We start from the raw sequence: 25,189 nt of genomic DNA on the forward strand, positions 1-25,189 counted from the left end.
TCAGTTTTCATGTGGAACTAAGTGAAACAGAGCAATTTTAACAGAATTTTGCAAGGAAATTTTTATTAGTTCATTTTAATTAAATTACCAAGCATGTAAGCTGTTTACGTGGACATACCCGGTGAAAGCAAAATGTAAGTTTTCACAGCCATGCTTGTGACTTTGAAACGTGAAGCTATAAAAACCGCATACTTCAGAGTTTATAATTAAATGAAGGACAAGTGTCATCTCTACCTCTCGCTTTTAAACATCTGTAAAAAATAAAGATAATTTATCACGATATTTGATTTCCTAGACATTAGGCTCAGTTATGCTTAGAGAACAAGCATCTTTGCACAAGCTATATATATATATATATATATAGAGCAGTTGTAAAATGTAAAAAGACAACAAAATATGTGTTTTGTAATCTGCAGATATAAATAAGCAACCAACAAAACATGAAGCATTGTGCTGTGCTAATGTAATGAGGGACGAGGTTTCTTAAAAAATCTTGGAAGATACGTTTTTCAGATCTTTTGGGACTGAACCTATAACTCATGAGCACTGATTCCTATCTACTTTCTAAGCTGGAAGTGGCACACGAAGTGTGCTAACAATAGTTCTTAACCCATCAGAGTGCTCAAGCACATAATTTGTTTAAATATACATCATTAATTTGTATGAGAGATGTCTGCTTAGGGGCAGAATAATGCTGATCCAGCTGAACCACAGCACTCAGAACTGTGACACAGTTACAACCCTGCAATTAAACATAAAATAGAGCCAACAGAAGTAAAAATTTCTTTACAAGGATTCTACTGCCACAAAACTGGAAGTTTTCATAAGCTCATATGAGACTCTACGAATTAATGCTGGTGGTATTTGCTATACTGGTCCAAAGAGAAAATCCTCTCAGCATCTAAAACATACAGATTTTTTTTTTTTTTTCCCTTTTGCAAGAGAATTGTGACTTGAGTTCTATCTTTAACCTGCTAAAGTGATTTCAAGTGTCAAATCTCTGTCTGTAGTAAAGAACAGGACAGACTAGAAAGCACACAGCCTCACACAAACCATTGGGGAAATGCTGAGTCTCAGTGACAACAACAATGGTAGGTTTCTGCAGCTAAACCCGTAGCCAGAGAGGTGCAGATGCTTTGTTTCCACTGCCATGGGTTTAGATATCCATTTATAGGATTTAGAAATGGAGATGTGGAAAAATAGTGATGCCAGCTTTTTTTTTTTGGTGTGTGTAGATATAGTCCAAATTGAATAAATCAACTGCCTGGAGACTCTCTGCTCAGAGACCTGGCACTCATCTTCTCCCACCTTCTAGAACACATGTAGACATGATTGTTTTCTTTTTTTGTTTCTAGGAGACATAAGTTGAATAATTAAAAAAAAAAAAAATCACATTGAATATGCAAAGAGATGATAAGGTATCTTGGGAATGAATGTATCCACATAAAAAATAAACATAGAAAAAGAGGAGAATAGAGCTGAGTGAAGGAATTTTTAGCAGCAGGAGACCATAGCGTGTAGGCAAAAAATATACAATGATAAAATGGTAAGAGTTAATAACCTTAGTCTTGCACAGAGATAAAAAAAGAGATAAAAGGCCTGAGTCTTGTTAAACTTTAGAAGTATAATGTAGATGTAAAGCACTAAAAATTATTGCTCTCATCTTATACACGTATCACTTTCTACAGAGTTCAGGCAGTGCCTTTACATCAAAGAGAGCTAGAATGAAGCCTGGTCTGGCAGCCTGGTATCTGGCTGAGCCAGAGATCCCTGTGGATTTATACAAGTGCTACAGCCCAGAGCTGGGCTGGCATGGGCTGGTTGCCAAACATCCGTTTATCTTTTAGGGTAGCAGTGATGGAAACTCAAGGGCTGGGCTTGAGCAGAAGCTCAGCAGTCCCTTGCACACACGAGCTGTAAAGCACAGCTGAGGATATAAATCCAGACAATCTGTCCAGAGGACCTTGCACCACTGATGTTTCCAATGCTGAGCAGCAGAAGGGCAGAGTTACAGAGGAAAATCCACACAGCAAGAAATGCTAACTGCAGCTGGTTTAGCATATAGAAAATGGTCAGGATGGAAGCTAAAATAAAAGTTTGGAAAGAAGAGTTTACGTTCTCTAAACGGAATGTGAAACAAGGGGTGGGTTCTCTTCCAGCTGTAGCCATTGCAAGCTCTCCCCCATACTGTATGTCTATTCGTATCTGAGCTGTCTAGAGAGAAAAAAAATACTAAGGGGGGAAAAAAAAGTCCCCCAAAACCACTAGTGAGCTAATGAGGACTTTAAAGCAAACTTTAAACTTGCCTCACTCTTTAACACGATTTATGGATTCCCCCCTATTTAGCTTCAGTACACCACAAGGAACCAGGCTTCCAAACTAACTGGATCCCAGTTTCTGTGACATATTTAGGCAACAGTTTCCTGAGGATCTTCTTTCCTTGTTCAATTTCCCTGGTCTACATACTTCTGAGATGCATTCAGTACAATTCTCTTACTGAAAGAACACATTTCTTTTAACAGTTTTCACAACTACTTTCATCTTTTTGTGGAGAATATTAAGGGTAGTAAACAGTGATTCCCACTCTCTCACAGCAGAATATGAGAAATTTTGATTGGAATTAGTATATATTTTTCTAGCCAGCTTTGGAAGAATCAGCACTGAGTCAGGTCCAATTACAAGCAGATTTGTTGGAAGCATTTTCCTTTCAGCAACAGCATTAGTCATCTGAAAATGTGTGTGTGTGTGTCCATGCACTTATATTTTTCTATACTTCATAAAGGAAGTCTCCCTGATAGCTTTAAGCTGCAATAAGCAGGCAAAAGAGGTCAATAAATATCTTTATCATCTGGGTAAATCAGCTGTTTGAGACCAGGGAGATCCCAGTGTGTTCCCTGATAAGGGAATTACATAGAATGGGCAGCACTGCAAAGACCATCCACTGTAAATATAGATTATAGAACACATATATGTGTTCAATATTTATATCTGTTTACCTTAAGATCACATCACAAAAGAAGGTATTTGAGGGCAAGATATGGTCTGAGGAAAAAATAACTGACTTTACCATTAAATAAAAACAACAATCGAACTTGTTTAGAACAGCTGATATAGGTTCACATAAAATGTGATAGCCACAGTCTGTGGAAAATGGGATAACTGTAAAAATGATCTCTTAAATCTGCTTTATTTTGAGAGTTCAGGATATGAGGAAATTCATATTAATAACATCCTTTGTGAAAAAAAAAAAAAAAAAAAGGCGAGAGAGAGAGAGAGACCATGATGCACATGGGATTGCCATGAATCTAAGTTTATATTTTAGGATAATGCTCTCCAAAGACTCTTTGAATATTTCCTTACTTGGCTATTGTACAGTAAGTATGCTGTGAGATTTCAGCCTGACCTTTAGCTTTTGGAAATCCCTGAGTCCGTGCTTGCAGAACAAGCCTGCAATATTTCAGCTAAACAGAAGAAGGAAAAGCAATGAGGAATGTTTTGTTATGGGACAGACTAGTTATTTTTTAAACAAAGGAAACACTGCTGATTCAACAAAATACAGCTAGAGATGCGTTAAACGGAAAGTAGGAGAAATGTTTGATCTGGCAAGCAAAATTTAAGTAAGGGGACATTTTTCTAAAGCTGGTTGACGATAGTTGCCATTACATAGAGGGTAAGTGGAAAGATATTTCTTTTGCCTCGCCTTTTCTTGGGTCTACATTGCATACAGCCTGTGGAACCAATGCTTTTTCCAGATGGATGTCAAATCCAGCATATTATCCTTTACGAGGGAATGGAATAAGCCATCTCATTTACCTGTTGGGTGCAATCTACTGTGTAAGGGCACATAACGTGCAAGGAAACTATAGGATCATCGCCATCATCATGGTTGCCAAGCTCCCTGCTGGAACTGCCCTTGCAACTCGTCTCTCTCAGGCTGTAGTTTGAGATAGAAAGGGGTAACACAAAGGTAATGCCCTTTGATCGTCTCCTTATCTGCAGGGAGATGTGTACCAATGCCCTAGTCAATACTCATGTCATCTAAGCTGCTTTTTAGGGAGAAAAAAAAAATCAAACCGCATCTAAAAGTTGTTTCATTAAGAGTGAGCAACCTCAATCCTCTTTTGAATTCTCACACGTCTACTTAAAACACTACTAAAATCAGAATTTTGTCCTTTTTAATTCATTACAACCCAAATAGCTTAGGCTGAGACAATGCCAGTGGTTTCCAGACCCGCTTTTCCCAGTAGACTGCTTTAAGGGACTTTTATACTGGGAAATAAAACTAATGTCTTGTCTGTTCTCATATCCGACTGAGGACAGCAGAGTTCCAAAAGAAATACAAGAGCTATTTGTTTATGTTAAGATAAAGCCCTGGTGTAAGATGTCATCTCATTTATGATTTCTCCCATAAATTTAATACACTCGGAACCAGATGCTTCTTATTCAGAGTGATTAATTGTAAGAAAACTTCTTAATATCTGGGTTTAAGGTTTCTCACTTCATTTCATTTGAGTGTGAAAACAGACAGAAATGAAGTGCAGAGAACAAATATTGTTCCAGAAAAAAAAAGGACTAATTTTTCACTTCACAACCTGCAGTACTCTCAGCTCTTCTACATACAATACTTTAGGGTAGTCAAAACTGGTTTGAAATTCTCATAATTCCTTTTGACGTTACTGAAATAATTTATAATTGAAAATTATTAGTGCTTTGAATGGAAAAGTTGTGTCACAGAAAAATGAGAAGAGAGGTATAGAAAAGAGAAGTCTGAGGGCCTTAACAGTAAGAGGCATAGTGAGCTCCAGTGCCTTGTGTGTGTCTACGATCAAGTTAGGTGATTTCCTTATCTTCCTCAGCATGAGAATTAGAGCAGATGAACCGTATCAGGGTTGTGCAATCCATACAGCATAGCATGCTTCCACGTATTCTCTTTTTTTGTAATGTACCATAAAGCAAGGAATAATTCAGAAAGATCATCCAGCAGGATTCTCTGATAAAAACAGGTTAAGTGGGGTCTTCTGCAGGTGATCTCACTGAATGCAAAGCTATTTTAATGCCCAGAGGAAGAGAAGAAATTGCTTAAAAGGAAATAAAAAATGTAAAAATCAAACCACTGTCAGAATAGGACAGGAAACAGAATTTCCATTCCACTGTTTTTTTTAGGTGTATCTTCAAGTATAAGAAGTTTGAGTTTTTATGAATCATGTTTGGAACTGCTGCAGTCATTGTAAATGACAACTGATGTAATTAAGCCAGCTTCCTCTAAGTAAGATAGTAATCAAAAACCCTCCTTGATTTCTGCTTTATTACAAGAGATTTTGAGAAAATATGCTAATAACAAATATCCAATTGGACTACAAGTAAGCATTAAAAGACAAATGACTGGTGCCTTATAAGAATGGATCTTGCACATTGCAAGCTTTTGTTGTTACAAGCCATGCTTCTAAACACATAGATACTTTCCCTTAAGGAAAATCTGGAGAACAGATCTGGATGAAGCATAAGTCTCTACATTAGTCATAATTAACTGTAGGGAAAGATTTTACCATTTCATGGTCCACACATATCTGTGTATTCATTAGGGGCAGTGCATAACATTTCCATATTTATTGCTCAGAGCTGAGGCTACGGTTTATACATATCCAATGACTCTCTACAAGTCATTAGTCTTTGAGAAAATCTCCTGCCATTTTGGTACTTGACAGTCTGAATTGGAAGCCAGCACAGCTCTTGTGACACAGCACTCAGAGCAAGTCTAGATGCAGCAACTGATTGAGAGGACAGACAGCAGTGCTAAATCAAATAGTTAATTTCCTTACATTACTCACACCAGGAACTGTTCGGGTGTCTCACATCTCACCGCATACATACAGTAACAAGCACAGACTTCTCAGAAGTTTTCTCTGTGTGTGCCTGTTCTCAGTGTTTCAGTCTTGAGCTGCTCTCTTTCCGTGTGTAGGGACTCTTCAATACAGAGGACTCATAATGAAGTGTTCTCCAAACGCAAGGTGAACAAGCATCTGCAGGGCTTACAGTGACGTCAAAGCCATTCCAGATTCTCCATATTAGATATGAGGTTGGGTCAGGAAAGAAATGGAGCACTTGTTCATTGAGTCATCCAGACACTTAACTCATCTCAGCCATACTTTGGGAGGTAGTTACACTCCCAATAGCAAAAGTGATCTGAAATCTGTTTTGCCAGATGAAAGGCCTGCTAAAGGCACTAGGAGATAGAGGAGTCTTATTTTCCAAAAACAGACCGTGTTAGTCACCAACAAGTGGAGTAACCTTTTCAAGATGATTGCAGAATCCTCTCTAGCACAGACTGTAGCTTCCTGCACTGACCCTGGAAGAATGGGAGAGATCATATGATACCCTTTCTTCTGTGGCGGCCGCCCTCTTGTGTGAAGTCAGCCTGGGTCTTACGGAGTCTCAGTTCTGTGCTAAGTTCTTCCAGAAACGAATGCATTTCTCTTCTCTCTTCATTTCTTTTCAGACACAGAGGTAAAGTGGGCCTGTGTTTTCAAGTATTCATGTGCAGGCACTCTTTCAAAACTATGGCTGAGATGAACCAAGGCTGCTTGGGGCACCATTCAAGACCTGTTTGTGTGGGCCTTTTCAGTTACTGTGGCGACTGCACATTCAGTCAGGTCCTGTAGACTGGGTTCTTGGCTGGCTTTCCCCCTTCCCCACAAGATTATTTAGGTGGTAGCTAGCTCAATGCTAGTGACCACCTTTTGTGTTGGGCTGCTTGAGCCTTGAGAGGTTGTCATCAATAACACTGATGACCTCTGCCAATGGGGCTTTGTCAAAACCCTAGACACCATAAATCAGCACCTTGTGGCCAGAGTAAAACTTCACTCAAGAACCACTGAAACCAGCTTCTAGCCCAGAGAATTAAATTGCCTGCTGAGCACAGGCAATTCCTGACAGAAATTTGCTTAAACTCTTCTAAAATTCTTCAGTGAAGGAGTTTCCAGGACTCCTAACTTAGCAAAATCTCCGCTGTCCTCAAAAATACTGAATATATATGCTTAAATTTTCTTTACTACAAAGTTGATTTCTTGGTGTTTTAAGCCTACAAATAAGAACCACAATTTTTCCTGCCTTCTTTATAACAGTTTCCTGCTGTGAAGAGGTTAAGTCTCCCTCCCATCTCTATGCTTATTTTTGTGGGGATTTTTTCCCAAAAGAGAAAGACTGAATACAGTAAATTCCTTCCCAGCTTCCTCATAGGTCATGCTTTCTAACTCTTCGAGCATAGTTACTGATCTACTTTGGACCCTTTCCAATCTGCTCACATCTTTCTCAACTTGGCAGGGTACTCTCAGCATCAAGTAAAGATGAATAATTACCTCCCGTGTTCTGCAGATTGAGCTATCCTATTAATATACATTAATATTTTAGGATCACGTTTCCCTCATTTCCTAAGGAAAAAACCCAACAGAGAACATAAAACCCTATCACCTACCTCCTACCCCAGGCTTCCCTCTACTCAGTTTAGAGCCACACTAAGCACCCCCCAGAACCTCTGTAGCTGAACTTGTATCCACAAGACACTTCTTGACTTATAAATTCCATTTTCCAAGTGACACAGTTTGTGTTACTCTAACAAATTATAAAAATCCACTTTTTGTCTTGTCAGATCATTTTGAATGTGGCCCTTGTACAGTGCCAGCAATCACGCCTTGTGGCTGCTCATTAGTCAATTGTATGTCAAATGCCTTCAAAGGCTTGTCAGGAAATTCCTTCCCTGATGTCTCTGAGTACAACAGTAGTACTTTTCTAATCAAAGATAGAATCTTCTGGCATTAAAGTATGGTATGCTTTGTGTAAGGAAATACAGAAACTCACAGGAGATCTGTCATTAATGATAACAGCCAATTTTCAATCCCATAGGGGTACTTTCCTGCCTAGAGTGACTTGGTGAAAATCCTCATGTTCTCACATCAAATAACATGTGAGAAGACGGAGAAGCACAAGAAATGCTCTATCAAAATGGTCTTAGTGAGGACAAAAGAAAGGATAATACATCCCTATCTCAGCTAGGTCAAACTTGTGGTTCTTACTGGTAACCTGAAGAGATTGTAAAAATAGATGAAGAAATGTGAAAAAGGTACTGAAGAATTTGCAGTACTTTTAATGTGCAATATGAATGTGCTTACCTCCATCAGAAATTACGTCTTTTAATAAAGCTGCTTGAATATTACACAAATTACTCTTCTTTGTAAAACTGAGTTGTAAAGTCACTTTGGGCTTTGGGGAGCAAAGAGTTTTAATGAGGGAAAGTCCCAAGCTTTCTGGGATTTTTGACTGATTGTGTTTTGGTGCTTTGTGTTTTTTTTTAACATCCTCAACCTAACTGAACAGATCTTAGTGTTCATATTTCACTTCTACCAAAAAATATTCAGATGTGGAAAATTACAAAGAAGCCACCCACTACTGTATCTGCTGATAATATTTTTTGAGTTTGTAGTACTCCTTTCTGGGAGTCTTCATTTTGACCTTATCTCCTTTTCTTTCCCCCTTGTCCTTGTTCCTCTGCTCCCTTTTGCAGTATATCAAGATAACAAAATATGCAGCGTAGCAAACAGTAGTCTGGTTCATAAATTACAGTTGCTTACAAAATCGTCTTAATTTATTGAATTCTGTTGTAGTAAGTTAAAAAAAAAATCATGATACCTATACATGTAATTTATTGTAATTTATTTTGGGTATGTCCTACAGTGGCCATTTCTGATAGGAAATGACTAGGAAGTGGGATTGTATGGAAAAGGAATAATAAGTTTTCCATGAGCAGATAGTCTCATTTTCCTGCCACGGAGATTTACTGCCCTCTGCTGTTTGGGACAAGCAGAGAGCCGTCAGGGAGCAGACTAACTACAGCTGTAACATCTCCTGACTTGGGAAACCTGTAATCAGAAAATAGCAGTCTCACCTGGCAAACGTAATTCAACTTAGTACTGGTAGCAAAGCTTTCCACTGAAACAATACTCAATTGCAGTGAATGTCTTTGTTGTTATCTCGTTAAAGTAAAGATACATTATATTGCATTGCACGAAGGGCACAACATGTGTGAGTGCACCCAAGCAACAGGAGTAAAAAAAAAATAAAAAATCAGTAATTATCAAAACGGATGAAATTCCACTACCCTACTTTTAATAAATAATCTGGATTGTTCAAAGAGAGATTTGGGCCTTCTGGTAGTGATAGACATCCATATAAATCCAGAACTTTATAAAGCTAGAGATAGCAGTTAAATTCATCAAAGTATGGTTTTAACAGTGTTAGTCATGTTTTTGTATGCATGCTTTATGATAATTACATAAAATTTTTATCGTATTTTTCTGTATCACAAGAAAGCAATGATAGTGGGGTAAAAGGCAAAAAAACCCCATCCCACATTTGCCTGGTGTTCCTTATATGTGATGTTTAAATATTCAGTTCTAATGACAAGCACTCGTAGTCACATACAATCAGACAATACTTAAAAGTACTCAACAGAAAAATAATGATTTAGCATTTCCCCTCAATCTCATTTATTTTTCACAGTTTGTTTACTTCTCTTTTGGACACCCAGAACAAGTATCACAGCAAATATGTTTCAAAACAGCTATATGAAGGGACTCCAGGAATAGTAAGATGTTTACAAATACCTTGGAAATTGGTGGCTTTTCAGATAAATCTTTATTCTTAACTAAATTCAGGCTTGTACGAACACACACACAGTGCAGCTGGTTTTTGTAGCATAGTGTATTTTGTGCTGTGGAGTTAACCTTCAGCTAGTAAGAGGAGGCCTGAGGAAATCATTGTACAGTCATGTACAGTGGTGTTTGTTTAGAGCACAATGGTGTTCCTTAATACCATTTCTCTCCTACAGCAGCATTTCAGTAAAAAGATGCTGATTCTCTTGTTAAAGAAGTGCTTGGGCTCACTCTATCATTTAGAGACTTTTTAACACGCAGAATATATTACTGTCTGACATGACCAGAGACTGCTGACCCCAGAAAACAGAAGTATGCTTATCTAGAGGGGCATGAGAGATAGACATTGGAACAAATATTACTGGAATTAAGAAAAAATTGCAGACTGAGTTTATACTGGCGCCAAAATATTGGAGTTAATATTAAAAAAGGGTTTGCAAATGAAATATAATTATAAACCAATTTAAATGATCAAATATGTATCCTTGTACTAACCATCTCGGATGTTCAGTCGATGATGATTAGAATTTCAGGTGTGATGTTGGTTTTCAAGACTTTGAAGCTTTTTCTTCCACATACCCAGACAACGTAGTGGGAAAAGCTCGGGTGATGCAGGATTATATACCTTGCTGTAATCAAACAAAAAAGAGATCATGTCTGAGTTAATACTTCTTTTTCTCAGGTCCAAAAGTGCCTTAGAGATTATAGTCCTTTATTTTCACCTTGGAATAGGCAGTTGTATATTAACACGTTTGTATTTACATTTTACAAATGGAAACGCTATGTAATACATTTGTCATTAAAAAGGTAGTTGATCAAATGGAAGCTTTTAGTTATTTAGCATTTATCAGTTCTGATCTCCCTACGGATAGTAGCTAACAAAATAAAAACAAATTCAAGCGCAGAACAGTATCTTTCAAGTGGAGCATGAAAATATCAGTGGAAATCACACTGAAGTAGTTAATTGAGAACACATTAAATAGGACAAACGACTGACCGGATGTACAGCACTTTAAGAAATGGCTTGTCAATATCAGAAAATTGCTGCGTTTATTATTAAAAGCAAGAAGGGAAAAGTTCATTGCCATCTGAATGCACAGCAGGCAAAACTCAGAATTAACTACCGAACCTTCAGCCAGTTGCTTCTTCGGGAAGCAGTGTGGGGATTTGTTTAATCCCAGAAGGAAAATGTCCAGGAACTGTGGAAAGACAGCCCGAGGTTCCTGCCCGGAGAGCAGCTGTCGTGGGGATCGAGTGAGGCAGGCGCCTTTGCGGCAGGCGTCCGCGGCACGGCGGATGCACTCGGGAAGGACGAGGGGAGATTCCACGGGGGCTTCCTCAGCGGAGGGGACGAGGCACCTCAGAGGGAGGAGGGGAAAGATACTCCCGACTCCTGCCACGGGTGAGGGGCTGCTTTGTGCGGACCCCCTCCAGGACAGTGCATAAGGCCTTTAGCAGAACGGTACAGCAGAGCTACGGCCGCGTTTCTCAGGGTTTTTCAGGAACGGCGCCTCGCAATCCCTGCGATTCCCTGGCGGCGGGCCGTCCCTCAGCGCCGGCCGCCAGGGGGCAGTGCGAGACCGCGGAAAAGGCGGGAAGCGGCGCCGCTTCGTCCGTCCGTCCGTCCGTCCGTCCGTCCGTCCATCCATCCATCCATCCGTCCATCCATCCATCCATCCATCCATCCGTCCGCTCGTTCCCTCAGGTGCAGCCCCGCACTCCTTCAGGGCCAGCTGAGCCGGCCGGGTGATCCCTCCCTGCCCTACATTCATACCACTGCTAATTCAATCGAGCACCTAAAGCTGATTTCACCAATGACTCCGCAAAGGCGCCCGCGTGCCCCGACGTCTTTAACCTGCCTCTCATACTGTTAATAACGAGCCAGGATCAGTATATCGTGTTCTTCTAAATGCTGGTAATTTTATTCCTTTTGAATAACAGAGGGCAAAGTAGACACGTTATTTCTCCCGCTATTCCTGGCTCAGTGCTCTGAGTGGATGAAAGAATTTCCCTTGTTCAAGCTGTTCAGCCACTGCTGCTTATGCTCCAGATTTGCCACCAGCTAGTCTGCCCTGTCTTATCATCTACACAGCCCAAGGCCGCTGTCTTTCCCTATATTACTGGAATGCACACATTACTTCCAGCTGCTGTGCTTTTTTCATCCCTCATTCAGTGTAGCTGTTCCCCATTTTATTCACCTAAAGCCAAAGAGGTTATGTCACATCTAGCTCAACAGTATAGAAACAGAAGTAGAAGCCCCACGCAAGTTAAGACCAGCATCATTTCATTCCCATCCCTAACTCAGAATTCATCACAGGAACTATGCTGGACTATAGAAGAAGTGGAACTAGTGTGCTTAATTTAGTTGTTACCTCATTTAGTCCGTACTCAAGCCAAACCAAGTTGGCTCCAGCTGCTGAGCTAACATTGGCAACTGCTGCTGAAACCAGTGTCAGCTGGGCTGCCTCTGAAAGTCCAACCAGACACCCAACATCTCCTCTCCAAACTGCAGGAGAAATCACACGGAGAACATGAATTGAGAGCACAAGTTCATCCAATTCTGTACAGATCTTTTCCTGTCTATTAATACAAACCCAGAGATTAAGGGTAATGGAGTTAGGTGTTTCCTGGATGAGTCTATAGGACAAAAAAACAGGCTTCAGAAGAAGGCTCCTGAGCAAAGCCAGACCTTTGAATACTCTTCCATTTTCCTGCCATTAACTGTGACTACTGTTCTGAGTCCACATAACAGCTGTCTCTGGTGGCATTGCTGCAGCACCCATTCAGTTTAGGGGCATTTTGTACTCAGGATAACAAATAAATCTGTGCCTGTAAAGGCTGAATCTGTAACATCAAGCTTTACTTTGTTTCCCTATGAAGGAAACGATGATTATTTGTAGGGTGTTCCCTTGTGTTGTCACATGCTAGCATAGCAAGTTTTCTTTTGGCACCAAACTCTGCTTGGAACTCTCCACTCTTGCATCATCACTTCAGATCAAGAGCCTTGTCTGAAATTTTTAATGGCTAAAGCACTTGTTTCAAGTTGAGAGAAATTAGAATATTGAAAAACAAATACTGAGTCTTCAGTTTTCATCTCAGTTCCTTCTCACCCATAAAAAAACCCAAATGAGAGTATTTTTGTGGTTTTCACTTTTATACAGATTTTTTCTTCCCAACTGAATAACAAATACTCTTATCTATAATAAAAAAAAAACAATGGTCTCCCCAGCACAGCCTTATATAGTTCTTTGAGTTGAATCTCTCTCTAAAAATAGAAATCTCTTTGACATTGAAGCTCCAGGCAGCAAGGAAACTGTTGCATTTCAAGCTGAAGCTTTTGGAAAGCACAGTCTGTATTTCCTTTACGAGTGTCCCACAAATGTCCAAAATGCACGACCTGTCCTGTCGTGAACTTTGAGCAAACAAGATTTTGTTTGCAGCCAGTGCTGTTGCAGCAATACCTTCTTAGAAACAAGCAATAAAAAAAGATGCAGCACTGGCAAAAGGTGCTGGATTTACAGCTCTGCAAAAATAACACTCTTTCCTCCCCCCCACCCCCAGACACAAGTGCCAGCTTTTCCCAGACTGCCTGACTGGACACGATATCCTGAGTTAAGACCAGCGCTTGCACTGGGGACAACAGGACAGACCAAAACAAACTAACAGAAATCTCACACATCAAGGTAGCAGTTTTCTTCCGGTTCCCAGGCAGACATTCCTCTTGGGAATACACAGAAAGGGAAGGGCAGGGGGGAACGCAAATCCTCTCCATCCAGCCTTTAAAGACAGCGACAGTTTGCTTTTACTAAAGTCAGGGACTAAACAAGCCAACTCTGCCAGCATGCTGGAATTGGAGACTGTAAGAATCGGAGGTCTAGTTCCTGGGAACACTAAGCCCAGGAGCATTAAAGAGAGCTCAGCACCTCTGTGTCGGACTGGCCTAGACACAAATGTGCAAGGACAACAGCCACAGCTGAACTGTTGATGTGGGACCCAGAAGCCTGGCTCAGGTTCCGCAGTTACCACTGGAGTAAAACAGCATTTCCTCAGTGTTCTGACTACTACTATCCATTCACCATGCCAAAATAGTTCTTCTTCCAGTGCAGTAATATTCCCCTGGCAGCATATTTAACATGAATTGGAAAGTGCTGATACTTCCAAATTATGAGATGTGAGTACTGAGCTTAAATTCTGAATGAGAAGATGGGGATATGATTCTAGCCTTCTCTGGGAGAGATTCATTCTTTATTCAGACTTCAGTTCTAGGGCAAGTCTCATGCTCTAGTTGTAAGATACTTTGTTTTTAGTTTGGTTGGTCCCATACCTGACTTACACAGGATTTTATTTAAGAGCTGAAAGGCAGATCGTGAATACTAATCTCTATGTCAATTTAATGAAATCTGCACAATTGCCACGTGTGTTCAAGGGCTGCCCTCACAAGAAAGGATTAAAAGGGTGACAAAGTGATCTTTTCAGTAGAGATTCTTATTCCTGTTTATAATTATCTTTGGTTAAAGCCACTTCAGATTAAGACACTGGAAAAGAAAGAATAATTCTTGTGATAGTTTGCATCAATCTGCCTATGGCCATTTTAGAGCTTGATAAAACTGATAAAATTAAAACTAGCCAAATTCTGGATATATTCTTTAACAACCGAGACTCAAATAAGGAAATCTTCATGGCAGCTTACAGGCTTTAATTTTTTGGTTAAAAGCACAGGTTGAAAACCTTGCCTATTGTTGTTGCTCAGGCAGGTGAGAAAGCTCACAGAGGGAATACTTTTGTCTCTTAATTGCCAGGAGGTTTTGAAAACGTCCCTCAGGAGTCTCCAGCCTCCATTTTCCCCATCATTAGTGCTTCTAGCACAAGCACAGAAACCTTGTCTCCTCTTCTGAGAGGAGAAGAAGGTCACTGAACTCCCCTGGCAGGCTTGGATGTCCTTGGTGTACATCCACCCTCAGAACCATCATTGCTCCTTTCCTGGCCAGCTTTGAGTCACCAGGGAGAGATGAGGCTGATGAACATCCAAATTTCCTGATGAGTCACAAAACAGGAGCTGTCCAGGACAGCAGCCAGGCAACACTGGAAGGCCTTTGCATGAACCTATGTGTTGGTGCTCACAGAACATTCACCAGCTTTGGAAGAGCTTGTCCTCGTAAACACCAAGGTAGATTGGCCTGAGACTGCTTCAGTTTTAAAAGGTTGTTTCAAAATATTGCACCCTAAGCATTAGGCATGCTAAGGAAATTAAAAGGATGATAATTGATTCTGCATGCTTTCTTTGACTGTTTGTTTAAGTTGTGAGTCTCCCAAGGCTTCTCTGAAACTCTATTTCATGGCTAAAGCTACTAGTCAATATATGTTTGTACACTACCTAAGATATGAAGAATCGAGCAATTAGAGAAATGTCAGCAAAGACTGAAAATTCAGTGAAACAGGGAGCTTTGAAATTTGTCAATAAGAACTTTCCTGGGAAGTTGGGAATCTTGAATCTAGCTGATTTATTTTGAGAAGTAAAAGGAATAGATACGGTTCAAGAGAGAGCAACATGGTGGAGTTTCATGTGAAATCCTGGTAAATAAACTTAGCAGCTTTCACAGAAGACCATTTTCTTTAGACTAATCCTAAGTTTTATTATTGTTGAACAGTCCGGGTAAAGATGACCACAAGCCCCGGGAGCTGGACCACAGTCCCTGTATGGAGCCCTCAGCTGAGTTTGGGCCACTTTTGGCCAATCACAAGTTTGATTCATACTTCTCAAATGACTTGGAAGACTGTGCTTTCCTGTGAAGATTATTTGGCATTGGGCACTTTGCTGATGCATAACACAACAGCTGTTTAATGTATATTATCTAGATGCTGCCTTTACCAGATGCTCACGTTATTTGGTTTCCTTGAACAATGTCTCTCATTTATGCTAATAGCCACCAAAGCCCCCGTACCTCATAATCTGAGATCTGGCCCCGTTCTGCTGAGCTTTGTACACACAGAAAGCTCCCACAATAAACATAGGGCCACTGCTTTCTCCACTGGGACTGAGGCAAAGCTTCCAGTTACCTCTGCATGATCCTGATGGTGTTGACTGAATCGCTGCCTCAGCAGTGAGGCAAGTAGCAAGAAATACATCACTGGGCACACATTTCAGGATAACCTTGACATCATTGACAGTGATAGCTACAGCCCTCGCTGAAACAGAAACCTGTAAGACCGCATTTGTACCTTCTTGCTGCCTTTGCTATTACTTTCGAGAGGATGATCGTATGCCGTGCTCATGTATTTGCAAGCTCATGACATAATGTTAAGGGATTGTAATAAACAATTCCATTTCGGGGAATAGACTGGGGAGACTGAACGTTTTAGCTGTCACCAGGGTAGTTTTGCTTTAAGGATTGAATGTGTTGCCTCAAATCCAGATTTGTAATGAGAACCCTCCTGTCTTTCCTCCTGTGCCTGTTCCCCGTCCCCCCTGCATCAAGAGAATTTGGGCAGGTGACCAATGGAGTGAAAATGAGACAGGGGAGCCACACAGAACAGAGTAATTGATACAGGATATGGAGCTAGGAATGAGTGGATTTGACAAAGTGTACACCAGTAAACTGAGTGGCTCGTTTGCCTGCCAGCACGATGGATTTATAGGCTGTGTGTCACTGAGAAGCCAGTCATCCCCCCTACTCCTACCACCCCAAAAAACCCTCACACCCCTTGCATCTCCCACCTCAAATGTTGTTTAATCTGAAAGGCAGGTCACAAGTCAAAGCATCAAATTACATAAACGTGCTTTGGACTAAACTGGAGAAAGTACAAAGACCTCCAGCAAACCAATTTCTTTTTTTAAAGAAACTGAAGGGCTCAGTTACTTCTCACATACCTTTGCTGTTTTCTCCCAGCAGCCACAAGTCTAGGCTAGAAATATCCTCTTTGTAACAGTGTGCATATATTACATACCGTCATTCTCTTACCACCAGCAACAGGTAAGTACTTTTAGGTGACAGGTTTTGTCTTTTACCTTCTATTTACTTGTGCTTTGACTGCATTTTGGTGTAAGAAATGTGGCCCTTTTCCTGCTGGAAACACCCAGCATATGCTCTTGGGACCGTACAGATACTGCAAGCACATTGCTGTTCCTCTACTCATCAGTGACAAGAGCTCAGCCCCAGATTAGGGAGTGGATATACTTATCACAAGAACTGTCTATTGGAGCACTTGTTGCCTCCAACTGTTCAGTCACAGAAAGTAAAGACATTGTAGATCTCTATTTATTCTCCCTTAACCTTATCATTATAGAAATTCTAATCTCCAGAACATAAGGTATACTGCAGTTAAAGGCTTTTGATTCTACCTTTATACTAAAGCACTCAGTAAAGGTGCATTATTTTCTCAGTCCCTAAGAAGCATTGACAACTCAATTCTCTCTCTGCATGGGGAGCAGTGGGAAGGAAGAAATGAAAACATAGCTACAGTGTCCATGGAGAGATCAAAGTTGGTTAGGACTTTGAAATAAGGCAGGAAGCATACAGCCAGCCACTGCTCAAGCAGTGCAAGAAGAAAAGGGGAATGGAAATAGAGCAGACAATGCACAGCTACCCAAGTGAAAAGCAATGGCATCATTCCTCTCCTCGTCACACGTTCCCCTGTGGCAAAAAATCACGGTAAAAAGTTTTAGTTTTGACACACCAACTACAAGAATGCAACAGTACGTGCCATGAAAGGCTGTGCACTGGATCTGTTGTACAAAACGAATAGCGGACTTCAGGCGCTTGTACACCCAAGCTCATTGTTGGGAAATCTGCTGCGTCGCCAGCATACCAGCTCAATATTTCAGAGGTTATTATCTCATCCCTTCTTCAGCTGCCAGCTTTGGACTTCTGCCAGAAAAAGGCAACCACCAGGAAGATGATACACCAGTACATTAGGCAAGGCTTTTGGGAATTTGAGCAGGCTTTTCTTTTCACTGAGATCAGTCTGCTCTCTGGGTCCAAACGGCACAAGTGCTCCGTCAATATATAAATGGCCAAACAGGTTCTGTAACCCTCCCAGAACAGAATGTGGGCAGTTCTACCAAACTGCTTTTGTCAAATAGACGCTGTGGAGAACTGAACTTTTGTGTGAGTACTTCTGACACTGTGGGAAGGAGGAGACAACAGTCACCAAACTGATCCAGAATCAAGAAGTGTGATTTCACATGGGCAGTGCAGCAGAAGAACTGAAGACAGAACCTGGTACCCTCTCCCCTCTGCAACAATGTCCCATGGACTTGTACATGAGCAAACCATGATTAAAGGTCTGCTTTAGCTGTGAGTTGCTAAGTAAAGCCAGAACCTTTGCAGTGGGATCAATGGATTTTAAAGTTAAAAAGTACCTTTGTTTTATGTGGCCTGGCATCCTAGATCTCCTATTTTGCCATAAGCTGCTATAATATTACAACAATGTTCAATTTTTCCAGTGATGATCTGAGTGATAATCAATGGCAGCGCTCCTGTGCATTCAAAGAGTTATATCCTACCTCCCCTTCTGGAAAGACTTTTTGAACATTTAGTAATAAAACTATGTCTGGACATATTAACTATTTTTGCCTTTGATGTCTTTAATGTTATTTTGTCTCATAACCCATTTAGAAAGATAATTACCTTTAAAGACAGACATGAAATTGGATGTCTCCAGGAAGTTTCCCTTAAGACCAGAAGGAGATAAGGATGGCCTGAACTGTCCAATTCCCAATATCATTATCCTGCTACCAGGAAGAATTTGGTGAGAGGAAATATTCTGTGCATACCTTACAAGGCAAAAATACTTCATTATTCAAAGCTTCCTCTCAGGAAAACCATTTGTGAAATAACTTAGAAGCATCTTTGTTTAACCCAGTTAATTAACAGGCATTTGGATCATCTCACTAGTCTTACTGTGTAAATCCTGCATATGATCCCCAAAGGAGGGAACATAGAGCCTTCAAGGTAAAATATAGAAAAGTATTTTATACTCAAACTAACTCTATTCATATTTTCTATATTTATGGTAGCTAAAGTCACAGCACTTGAGTTTTAGCTCTGGGGTAAGGCTCCTTGTTGCATTTCCATACATTCAGAGGAGTTAGGGATGGATCTCACAATCCGAGTGCATTTGCCTGTCCGAAGCTTTTACATTGTGGCTCTTACCCTGACTGATTCTGAGAGAAAGCAGCGAAATTGGTAGAGGAATTCAGTCCAGAGAGAATGAGAACTGGAATCAGCTTGACTCAAAGTCACCTCCAGGCAGCACAGATGCAAATAGCTCGAGCCACACCACGCAGCAGACTCATGCTCAAGTACAGGCACAGCTGATGAAAGCAGACTAAAATTTCGTATGCCAGCTCTAAAGAGGCCCTTTATAAGAGCAAAATGCATGCAGCCATCATGGAGTCTGTATACAGACTCCAGCTCCAGTCAATGACACTGTTACCTTAATAGCATTTCATCCGTTTTGCTCAAAATGCAATCCATAAGCTTGAGCCTTGTCCTGCCAAAAATGCCTTCAGTTTAGACCAGAACCTGATATTTCCAATGAATTGATGTGGATGCAAAGCCCAGACAAGAGTTCTAGTCAAGAATATTTCCTAATTATATGGCTTTTAAAACCTCTCAAGGAACTCCTCAACTCTTCTGCCATTACTCAGTTAAATCTCCAAGTGGCTCAAATTCCCTTCCCGAAGATCTGATGACTCTTTCCTCTCTGCTCATCGCTATCTGTCTACTGACAGCTACTTTCTCTTTATATACATATTAAAAGAGAAAATTAAGAAGATAAAGGTCTTCAAGCTTTTCTCGTGTATGGGCACTTTTTCCCCTTGAGACACATTTTTTACACAGCCCGCTCTATAATTTGTGATGGCAGTGTTCAGGAATGGGGAAGAAAGTGTTAAGGTGGAAATACATTTGGATGTTTTCATTTTAAGCTTGACCTAAACCCCCCACCAGAAACCATGGAGAAAACAAGGGGAGGTGAGCTTGTCCCTTCATCACCCCTCTGATTTAGCAATAGCACTGTTTACCAGCCTGGAGTCTCTGAGCTATTTAAAGGGTCTACGGAGATCCCTAAAAAACCCAAGCACATTAGGAGCTAGGCTTAACTTACTGTACAGTCCTTCATATCTAACCCCCTAGAAGCTCACTAACTGAAGGCTACTTTTCTGTCCAAAGGACTCCTGCAGGAATAACCCTTGCCAAACAAAGCTCTAGAGCCTTATTTATAAACTGTGGCTGTATTAATTTGATTTGTAACTTCTTTTTTAATTCCCTAACTTCATACAAGTTAAACTACTAATACACTAACAATTGTACCTCTGAGTGCTTCTGCCTCCTGCTCAGAGCAAAGCACTCTACATTGTTCATTTTATTAGAGTGACAGATACTTTTTAAATATATTTAAATACATTTACCAGCCATGCCTTTGCTGTAGGGTTTATAATAGAAGAGATGAAGTGCCCTTTTTAGTGGGTTTTGGGATTTTTTTTTTTTAAATACTGTCTACAGCGCACACTGATCTTTGATCTCTGATCCTGAACTCCATGACTAACACTTAGCTAATCAATTAATGAGAAAAAATACCTTCTGGAAAGTATGAGCTAATGTCTGACAAAATCAAGCTAAGTAGTGAATACATTAATATATTTATGCTGGCCTTAAACATATTTAAGAAAAACACGTTAAATTTATTGCAGCAATTAACAGGCAGGCTTTTAATTGTTGTGACATTAATTTGTACTTAGTTAGGTGGCAAAGCTGAGCTCCACTATACTTTGTGTACTTTCACGTGTAGTACTATCTGTCACTTAGTCAGCGGGCAGAATACAACTTCCTTTAATTAGACTGTTGAACACTTCATCACTTCTCCTATCTATTCAATCACTTTGAATCACCACCTCTTTTATGGCCAGGACTAGGCCATATTCAAATCAGTTGACTTCATTGTTATTTCTGATGCATAAATGTGATGGTTTTACATGGAATAACCCCTTTTAACTTGGATTCCTAACTTAATAATACTTTCTCTCAGAGTTAAGGTATCTGACCATATATTAAAAAAATAGATTTAGAAACATTGGAAGTGTATTCAGGGTGTCAAAGGTAAAGTGTAAGTTGTTTCTTTTGGAGAAAATATTATTTGTGAAAGGAGTGCATCAAACACTTACTGCTTTAATATTAGCATGAATATCAAAATAAGCAGCAGTGCCTCCCCAGCCCCTCTTTCCTGCATAGCTGTTTTCTCTGCTTCTTTACCATTTTATATCTCTGGCAATACAACATAACAATTAAAAAAACCTCAACACAAGGCACATTTAAACAATGTCACTATTAGGTAATAGTTAGTTAGGTCTACAGAGTAAGGGTACTAATCCCAAAATTTAGGTTAATGAATACTTTAAAAAGGCTATTTAATAGAAATTTCTTAAACACTTTTCTGCATTACTGATAACAAGAAGACATCAAAGGGCACAGTTTGCTACGGTAGTAAAATTACTGCTTTAAAAGCTGGCTAGCTGTTGGGTCTGAGAAGGTAACATTAATCTGGGGAATCATTATTCAGTAAGGGCATAACAGTAGTCAAAGGACATGACCTTTGGTACTGATGTTAAATCCCCAGTTTAAAAGAAAACACAAAGTCAGTGCTGGTAAAATTTGCAGTTGACATAACAAAAGTAGTAAACGAAAATGAGGATGGACAATTGATCTATGGAAGTCCCTTGCCTGGTAAGCCTTGCTATTTTGGGCAACATATTTCACCACAGCAGAACACAAGGCCAGCCACCAAAGACCCAAACCTACCACTGAGAATACACATGTAAAATAAGGTTCACAAGAAACAACCTTCAAATCTTGAGAGCCTACAGCAGCTCAAATGAGGCTTCAGGAATCAGACAGGATATTCAACTGAATAGGCTCTTCCAGAGGCAGCCCCTCAACGAAAGAAACTACTCTGTCTGTATGAGCAAGAGGCCTGAAATCACAGAGAAGGATATTTCCCTACATCCAGTGGCAATATTTCCTGTTCTGCTGTTTAAAAGCCACTGGCAAACTGAAAAAGACTGAGTAAATAGTTCTGAAAATAACTTGGGTTCAGAAAGCTTGCTTTAAATTCAGAATTTTGCTGTGCAAATATATGCATATTTTAAAGAGACATAATTCTTATTTTATTAGATACAATTGTAGGCTAAATGGACTCTGCTCATGGTCATATTGCTCATTTCCTCAGACTGGTTGCTCAGTCAGGCTATACCTGATGCACAGCACTTAGACACATATCCCAGATAAAAGTTTGTACTCCTAGCTCCAGAATATACTGAACTCCAAGACAAGATTAAGACACACATCATCCTTACCAAAAGTCACTGGCAAAACCAAGCTGATGAAACATCCTAATAATTCTTTGTTGTGCCAATAGAAAACCTGGACTGCAGAGCGTCCTCAAGTCCATTTGCCTCACTTTAAACTACAACTCATTGACCTTGCTACGAGGTTCAACATACCTCAACTCTGATCTGCTTATTATAGGGCTCAGACATGCACCCAAAATCATCAGCTGGTCAGCTGGGCCCCAGTTGTTGTCTGTGCGTCCACTTGCAGCCACAACAAGTAACAGGTGCACCTACTCCAGCGTTATAGCTCCATCAGGATAACAGTTTTTGAAGCAAATTTCTCTGTTATTCCTGATTTACCATACATTGCTTCATAGCATGGAACAGTTCTGGGTTGCAACTGGAGTGCTTTCAGATTAAATCAAAGGAGAACTAGTAACGTGGGAAGGAGTCTCCAGTTGGCAGAGGGAGATTTGATCTAGTTTAAGTTAAAAGCATACACAGGATGAAGGCTGGGCCCTCCCATTTGCTTTCTCTAAAACTACCGCTTTTCACCGCACTTTCATGAGCACAGCCACTGTGTGTCCATCCATTTATTCTTCTTTTACTGGTTAAGAAACTGCCTGGAACGGCCATCTGCTGTGGGCACCCATGGCTTCTCCAGCCCCAGCAGTATCCCACAGCCACCACCAAAGTTCCTGTCCTGCACTTTCCCCACATGCCTGTGTCTTTGGGAGGTGATCTCTCACCAGGTGATCTCTCACCAGGCCAGCACAGCACAGCAAGTGAGACCTTACTCCCTCAAAGTTTCCACCTGAAGCCTTCACTGAGCCTCCTGAGCAGTCTCTGGACAGCCTCCAGTCCCTGCTGCCTCTTAACGGGTGCCAGGGGGTCCTGGATCCCCTGGGGAGCTCAGATAATAGTGAACATTCAGCCTAAGTTCTTCACATAGCATGGAACAGTTTTCTCCTAAGTTTAATATTTCTGTGGATATGAGGAATTGCTCAGCACTTGACATTTTAGTCAGCAAAGGGCACCCCTGATTTCAGGAAATTCTGGATACAGGAGAAATCTGGGAATAAAAAGGAAGTACACACTTCAGGTACATGGAGTAAAAAAGGGTCCTGACTGAGGGGGAGCAGGAAAGCAAGAGAGGCAGCACCAGCTGAAAATGGGGTGGAGCTCTTCAGGATGCCCAGTAGCAGCTGGTATCTTGACAGGTTCAGCACTAACAGCACTGGCCCAGTTTTGCTGTGTTATACTGGTATATTGTAGCCAAAACAAAGAAAATACTTCCAAACTTATTTTTCTTTTGGTGAGATCCCGTTCAAATAAAAAAATATTATGGGAAAATGCACTTCAACTCCAAGTGCATAGGAGAAGAAAGTACCTGAGAAAGCCAGGGCTGCACTATGAGGCAAGAGCAAACAATGGTTTTGTAAGAATCTCTCCTGCTTTACAACCAAATATGCTTTGCTTTAAATTCCTAAGAACTGGATAAAGATGTCTCACTGTCCCCTGTGTGACCAAGTTGCATTTCTACTAACAAAAGCATCTTTTGTTTCCCAGTGGGCTTCTCAAAGGCTTTCTGCCAAAGCTTTGAGAGGAAATTGTCCACTGAACACATATTTTACCAGGGAGATCTTTCTCTCCACAAATCTTCTTGGAATTTTGTTGTTCTGGGTGGGTCTTTTTCCTTTATTATTTATTTATTTATATTATTTTCCCCAGAAATATGAAAAGTTTCAGTTTACATGAGTAAACTTTTTATTAATTTTTGTGGGTTTCCAGTGAAAACAAATAAACAAAGCCAGAAACAATTACAGCTTGCCTGGCAAAGCAGTCTACATATTGTTGAGCAAGTGGGTGTTATGCCGAGGTTGAAATAACACGAATGATGATGGGATATTCTATCCTAGAAGCAACCTGCTATAATTTACCACACAATCTGTCCTTGCCCGTTTTTTTCTGGGGGCACTCTCTTCTCTTTTATTAGCTAAACAGAAACACACACACACAAAAGTTAATACTGAGGTGATTTTATATAGACATTTGGCTCAAATTTGGGAGGGTGTTTTTGCATGAGGTTTCAAATATCTCAGAATTATGATCTGTCAACAATTCACACGGCAGAAGAATGGACTGAGAGAACCTTTTAAGAACTTTGAAAGGAAGATCAATCCCTTTCTCTGTTTTTTGTTTGTTTTGTTGGGTTTTTTTTCTTCTTCTTTTTAATGCCACCAAGGAGTCCCTCAAACACTAAATAAAGAAAGAAAAAAAAGTTTTCTTCTCATAATCTAGGCATCACATTATGCTATTTCAGAGTTCACAGGTTTCTATAATGGATGTTTATAGATTTTTTGAGAAAAGGCCACTCAAAATTCTTCACGGCTTCTACATTAAATATTTACATTCAGGCCAAGGATGTCTTGTTAAATTTTAATAGCATACCCTCCTATTTCAAAAAAGACAGTAACTAAACCTCAACCCAGATGCTAACGCTTATATGAAGCAAAACCTTCTAAACAGTGTTTGAAGTGACAACTCTTCCCAAGGCACAAGGATGTTTATGCTCTAGTCCAAGGGGAGATAAACAGAGCAGCATACCACTCCATATTTGTAAATGTTAACTCTGCAAGGTAGAAACTGGCTTTTGTATGCACCCAGCTTCTGTTCCTCCGCTGCTCCCAGAGCCATAACATGACACATGGGAATGTGTAAATTGAAATAGCAGAGATAGATATCGTGGCCCTGCCACAGAAAAATGTGCACTCTTACTCTTGTGCCCCCCATCATCCTGACTCTAAGGAACTTCCTTTCTGACATGTGCCTTAGGTACCAGCCCAGTGGCTTACCAGAGAATCTGGGACAATTCCATGGGTCTGCGGGGCAGTTCCACCCTCACATCCAGAGTGTATCAGAAGTAGCTGCCCTAGGGTCAGCAGGGACTGACTCTGCTACTGTGAGTGTGGTAGAAATGCTGCTTCTCAAAAACATTTCAAGAAAACACTATGAGAACTAACAAGGGTAATGCACAGAACCAGCAACTGAATATGGTATAAGGCCAAAGTGCTCACACCAATAGGTAGAAGACTGAGATCCAAGAACTCAAGGCCAGCCCTTTTACATGTATATGCCATTCTAAAATAGACTCGTG

General features: G+C 40.4%; 1 protein-coding gene across 1 annotated transcript in view; it reads left to right on the plus strand.

The window, feature by feature from the left end:
• Positions 1-25,189, plus strand: part of SYNPO2 (synaptopodin 2) — a 63,759-nt gene that overhangs the window by 25,436 nt on the left and 13,134 nt on the right. The gene's annotated exons all lie outside the window — the stretch shown is intronic.

The sequence above is a fragment of the Hirundo rustica genome, chromosome 5 (genome assembly GCF_015227805.2).
Source record: "Hirundo rustica isolate bHirRus1 chromosome 5, bHirRus1.pri.v3, whole genome shotgun sequence".
Taxonomy (NCBI): Eukaryota; Metazoa; Chordata; class Aves; order Passeriformes; family Hirundinidae; genus Hirundo; species Hirundo rustica.